This window comes from Hibiscus syriacus, unplaced genomic scaffold, assembly GCF_006381635.1.
Source record: "Hibiscus syriacus cultivar Baekdansim isolate YM2019G1 unplaced genomic scaffold, ASM638163v2 tig00110469_pilon, whole genome shotgun sequence".
In the NCBI taxonomy this organism is placed as follows: Eukaryota; Viridiplantae; Streptophyta; class Magnoliopsida; order Malvales; family Malvaceae; genus Hibiscus; species Hibiscus syriacus.
Window position 1 is genome coordinate 4,300 of NW_024062751.1, and position 6,441 is coordinate 10,740.

The 6,441-nt window shown below is 33.6% G+C and overlaps 2 pseudogenes; one reads left to right on the plus strand and one right to left on the minus strand.

Moving 5' to 3' along the window:
- The first annotated feature begins 225 nt into the window (after positions 1 to 225).
- LOC120127608 lies at positions 226 to 912 on the plus strand (annotated as a pseudogene).
- A 488-nt stretch (positions 913 to 1,400) lies between these two features.
- LOC120127508 lies at positions 1,401 to 1,909 on the minus strand (annotated as a pseudogene).
- Positions 1,910 to 6,441: the final 4,532 nt, after the last annotated feature.

Here is a 6,441-nt window from a genome sequence, read left to right on the forward strand (position 1 = left end):
CTCATGTCCTCTTTACTGGTATATTTATGAGCCATACCTAACAGTTAAAGAAAAGTACTATAGTTACTTAACGGTGTAGTGTATGGCAATATGTTGTGCTTCGATGGAAATTCATTGAAACATGTATTCATGTTACAAATGTGGGTTGGCTTAGCCAGCAGAATCTATTCTCTTATGGCATACAACTTAAATAAGTACTTGTGTTTCAAGGAGCAACAATAGTTGATGTCTGTCAACATTTCGTTGGCTCCAGATTTCAAGCTGCCCGGCTGCTTTTGCACATCCCTCAGCTGCTTATGTGCCGTCTCCTGTAAGTGTCACGCTTTATTGTTCGTTTAAACAATATAACAATGCTTGCAATTCTATTTTCTGCAGGCCATACAAAATAAAAGCCCTGCTGGTGCTGATTCCGCTATTTGAAAGGCAGGGGATGTCGTTACAGGCATGCTTGCTAAGGGCTTCATCTTGGGAAAAGATGCAGTCAACAAGGCTAAGAGCTTCGATGAGAAGCACCAGATAACATCAACAGCCTCAGCCAAGGTTGTATCTTTCAACAAGAAAATCGGGTTCACCGAGAAGGTAAGTGCAGGTGCTACTGTGGTTGGTGACAAAGAGCGGGATGTGGATCAAAAATTTCAGGTCTCAGGGAAAATCAAATCAGCACTTGCCGAGCAAAAGGTTAGCAGTGCGAGTTCTGCCATAATGAAGAACAGATATGTATTCACCGGAGCTTCATGGGTAACCGGTGTTTTCAACAAGGTTGCAAAAGCAGCCGGGGATTTTGGGCATATAACAAAAGAAAAAGTTGGAGCCGCCGAGGAAGAACGTAAAAGAAAAGTGGCAGATGACTTTGCACAGATTCATCTATCTGATGAGTCCCCAAATGCACCTGCTCAAGGGTTGATCCTTTGATATTGCGCTTGTATTTCCAGTGAGGGAAATATATCCCATAGCCTTTTCATACAAGTACACTATATTCATGGCCAGAATGATGAGTGCATTGAATTGAATTAAAGTGACGATGTTAGTGGTGTTTTTCCTCTATAATATCTACATGTTCTAGTCTATTTGCATTAACAAAATTATATCTTGTTAATATTGTGATTAGGTATAATTTAGATATATTAACATTTACATGTAATAAGAATCTCACATCATAAACTATTAATGATTTTCTTTCCACTATGATTTATATACCAATAACTTTATTATATTATTTAAGATATTTCATAATCAAACAAATGAATCAACATAAGCAGAATGCAACAGAAAATGACATAATAAATAGATAACCGATTACATGAAATTTTCATTATTACATCAAATGCTTTAAGGCATACTACTTGACAGAACTCATATATAAACCAATGCATGGCTTTACTAACAAAAACTTATATAAATCAATGCATGGCTTCATCAACCCTAAGAATTATCAAAGAAGCCGAAGTTATTGCATAAGAGAATTCTTCAAAACTGATCTTTCCATCGCCGTCGGTATCGGCTTCCATGATCATCTCCGTCAACTCCTCCACGGTGAGTGAAAGTCCAAGCTTCTCCATAGACTGAGCCAACTCAGCCGCCGTGATGAAGCCATTGCCATCCCTATCAAACACCTTAAACAACAGCTTCAGTTGCTCCTCGCTGTAGGTGATTTCTCCTCCAACATTAGCTCCGGAGCTACTATCGTAACGAACTCCGAAAACTCCACCAGACCATTGTTTTTTGCATCTGCCTTTTCTATTAGGGCTTCCACCTGGTCCGAGCTTGGATTTAGCCCTAATGAACGCAAAAGTGAACCGAATTCCAATTGTGTTAGGCTACCATCTTTGTTCCTATCGTATGATTGAAAGATATCTCGTAGTTCTGCGAGTTGATCTTCGTCTAGCTTAGTCGTTTGCTTGTCGTTCATGTTCATACAAAAGAAACTTCAAAATGTCTATGATTTATAAAATTTTAAAACAAGATTACAACAGAGTCAAAAAGAAGAAACTCCTTGGAAAGGTAATAACCGGAACAAAAATGATTGTTTTTGGGCTATGTGAGGCAGATTGGGTCATCACTTCCATTAATGATCTTTGAGAAAACAAGATGACATAATTAATTTGTTTCTTGTGAGATATGGGTTGGCTTTTATTTGTGCCTAGAAATAGTATTGTTTGTTCATGGAATTCCTTCATATTTGCTCTCGTTTTACAAGAGTTTAACCCAAATGTCGGATCACACGTCTTTCTTGCTGACTGTAGACTTTATTAGCCGTTGCCCCTCGTAATCTTTCAATTATAGTATTAAATACTTATTGCCATAATCCATTAAACAACTTCGGTAGTTAAAAGATGTATTTGTTTTTCTTAGAGTTGTCAAGTTCAATTATTAATATTTTACGTAGGATGTATGCATTCTTAATGATTAAAAAATATTTTAAATAAAGATTAATTGCCAAAATCAATCAAATACTGTAATGGGAAAAAATCCTCTAAATATTGTACCCCTGAGATTATTCTCTTAAATATGGTGATTTAAGAGGTAAGCGTCTTCTACATTGCCCGAGAAAGACCCATGGACAAGCACGACCATGGAAGCATACAGTAGCGAATCCAAAAACATTATACATATATAAAATGTTAATTACACAAAAATTTATATAGGGTGGGCACTGCTCAAATTTCAGGGCGAGCACAACTATTAAAATATATAATTATCTGAAGAAAATTCGAATTTGAGGGTGAACACGCATCCATTCCGACTCCTTAATGGATCCACCACTGAAAGCATGAGAAAGATGTTGAGACTTCCATGTGTCTTCGTGAAGACACGAGATCCATGCTACTTTTGATGTACATTGTATAGACCATCTTATTAAAATGGTCATTATATGAAACAAAATTTCCTCAATTCATTACTAGTGTGATTTTACCGATACTATTTTACAATTATCTAGAATATTTAAGAAAATCCATGACATAAATATTAATTATATTTACATAATTTATTTTGAATATGCACGAACCAATTTAATTCAGTGATTAAAGGAATCGTTGTTATTCTTAGATTTCACGGGTTCGACCATCAATAACTGCAACAAGATGATTGAACGTTCATTGTCAAATGGTTGAGAATTTTTAAAACAAATACTGCTTTGTAATCATCTTAACTTAATAAAAAAAATTATTTTGAATCCAAATAACAAATACCATTAGTGTCGTGTAGTTTGTAGCGTCCTGTTTTGGTCGAGGGATGGGAAGCTTCTTATCAACCTCGTACTATGTCTCGATGCATGAAATCTGGGGCAGAATAAGAATTTTATGTGGTGGACTGGTCGCTGTGAAAGTGAAATTTTGTTTTGGCCAATGTTGAAAATTATTTGTCACATTTTCCACGTCCAATTATTACCTATTCCCCCTTCACATTACTGGTCATAGTTTACAAAACAATTTGGGTTCACGACGGCATTGAATTGGTCCATCACTCGTAATCGCCTCAATAGATGTGGAGGTTCTGTGTTATTTTAAACTTTTAAAATATTTTATAATAAGAAAAAATTATAAAATATCAAATTTATCATATTACGATTATTTCTTACAAAATTAGAAAAAAATAAAACATATAAAATTAAGTTTTTTTCACTGATTTTTTTTACGTGTCCGTATAGTAGGAAAAATAAAACTCTTAAATTATCAATTTTTTGTCAAAATATAGGGTCACTAAATTTTTGAGACCATGTGACGTATCACAAGTTACACTTATTGATGGACTGGTCTTCTATCTTATTGATGGACTGGTCTTCTATCACTACCAACCATTTCACGCTTGAACTTTTTAATAATATAAATTTTGGTTAACAAAATTTAAACTTAAATTTTGGTAGTTATAATCATCTACCAACCCTTTTTTTATTCCAATTTTGGGTCTTCAATTCTCCTCCCTTTCTAATAACAATTGTAAATGCATGTTAGTGGATGGGTGGTTCCTAATTTTGTTCGAGGTGATGATGCTAAGGAGGATTTCAAATTACAATATTAAAACACTTTTTTTTTATCAATGTAGGCACATGCACAATTCCAATCAATTTATATGTATAAATATTCCCTTTAAGATTTAATTATTTTTTAAACAATTTGATTTTTTAAATTAAAATAATATTATTGTACTTTCTTCTAATTTCTTAAGGAGGTTATACTCTTTGCAGTATCTTTTATTAACGAGTTTTGAGATTTATTTTGGTAGTTTTTAACATCTCCATCGATCTTTATTTTTTGAATTTTTGAAACTTCTGGAGTTTCATATCTTTTAACTAAATATACTTTTTATCTTAACGTGATCATCAACAGGTTCACATGACCTGTAATATGTTATTTGATAACCAATTCTATTTAGCATGTCAACTTGTAGATGACTTTCATCACCCTAAGTTTAACATTGATACTAAAAGTTAATATATAAGTTACCATGAGAGGTAGATGAATGGGCGCTCCCTCTTTCTCTCTCAGATTCGATCTCTCTATTGTTAATCATCTGTTTCAACTCGATAAATTATTGATTACAACTCTCATCTCAAATTAGAAGAGATTAACCATGTAAAATTAATCATAACTCAACTTTTCTCATAAAAAGGCATACAATACTATATTTTAATAAATTATAAATGTAATTTAATTGATATATATTTCGAATTTTCCATCTTCCTTTGGCTTTCTTAATGTGAAAAAAGAAGTTTGTATGTAGCATCTTCCTTTTGTCTGAACATCATTGCAACAATTTTTTAGAATCTATGTCATACTCACCTTTGTTACACATGATAGTGTCCCTACCCTAAGGACACTATGTGACCCATAACACCCTATATTTAGCTTATATGTACGGCGTTTTTATTTATAAAAAAACCAAAAAAATCATTTATTGAAAAAGTAACCCAAACAAAAAAATACCTTTCAAATTGTCCACGTAGGACTATTTTGTGTTTTGCAAAACGCTTGCTAATGGACTTTGAGTTTTATTAGACGTAATATTCATCAATTTTTCAGATAAACTCATTTAATTTTTTAAAAGCAACATTAATGCATTAAATTCATTTATTGAATATCTTTGTATTTATTATTTGCGAGCTTATATCTTGTAACCACTTACTTATGATTTATTCTTGTTTACCAAATATCCTTTGTTAAAGGGCGAGGTTTTAGTTGAGCCCAAGAAAACTAGAGTTGTAAAGGTTATACTTTGTCCTAGAAAAAAATAACAAATTAGTGAATTTGTTGAAATCCTTAGTGTGAAACTAAGGTAGTGGATGAAGAATTTAGTTGAGGTCAATTATTTAAAGGTCAATTCACCCTGTCTTGACGATTTTTGATTGATTGATAGAGTCTAACACTGTTGGATGTTGATAATAATTACTTTCTGGTCTCATTTTATTCTCATGCCGATTATTTTCATGCCCTCGCCGATGGCCCATGGACAATATTCGGCCATTATCTCACGATTGAACCATGGACGCCATACTTTTCTACATAAACTCCTTTCTCAAGCAAGGTAATGGCATGGATTCGTTTACCTAGTTTACCTGTTACTTTGTATAAACGGAGCTTAATCATGAAAATTGGGAGTCTATTGGTTTAGTTATCAAACTCGACTATCAAATGAAATGGAGGAAGACGGGGGAGGTTTGCTCGCATGGTCGTCCAAATGACTGTTCCAAGCCTCTGATTTCTAAGCTTCTGGTGAATAATAACATCCAAGTGGTAGAGTATGAATCCTTACCTACATTATGTTTCAATTGTGATAAATATGGGCACACCCAAGACTCTTATATGGATCTTCACAATGAGCAAAATACTGAAGCGAATATATCCCCACTTGCAACGACGCGTATAGACCTAGAGAACTCATATTGTTAAAGTCAAAGAATTTCTCGGTGCATTAATGCACCGAATGGTGTAGTGGTAAAATTCAAGATTCACGACAGATTTTGGTTGAAAATTGGAAAGGGAAAAATTACCCAAATTAGTCCTTATACTTTAGGGTAATTACAAGATAAGTCCTTAAGCTTCAACTATAAATACACTAACCCATTTAGCTTCAAAACCATCCCAAATCATTCTAGCTTTATCCCAATACTATAGAAATTAGAGAGTTTTCTTGAGAGTTTTTTCTCATTTTTATCAAGAGAGAATTGTCATTGCTTTCTCCTTGTTAGATCGAGAAAAGTTGTAATTCCTATTTTCCGATAGTGAAATTCTTTTACACTTGCCCGTGGTTTTTACCCTATATTATTTAGGGGTTTTCCACGTAAAATTTGTGTCTTCTTTAGCTTCATTTTTATTTTCTCAAATTATCAGTTGTGATTTTGCTCTATCCGATAATCGTATTGCACAAAAATTGGTATTAGAGTCAGATTTGAGTGTGTAATATCTACTTATTGTCTTTTTGGTTGCCACCAAAAGGTGGATC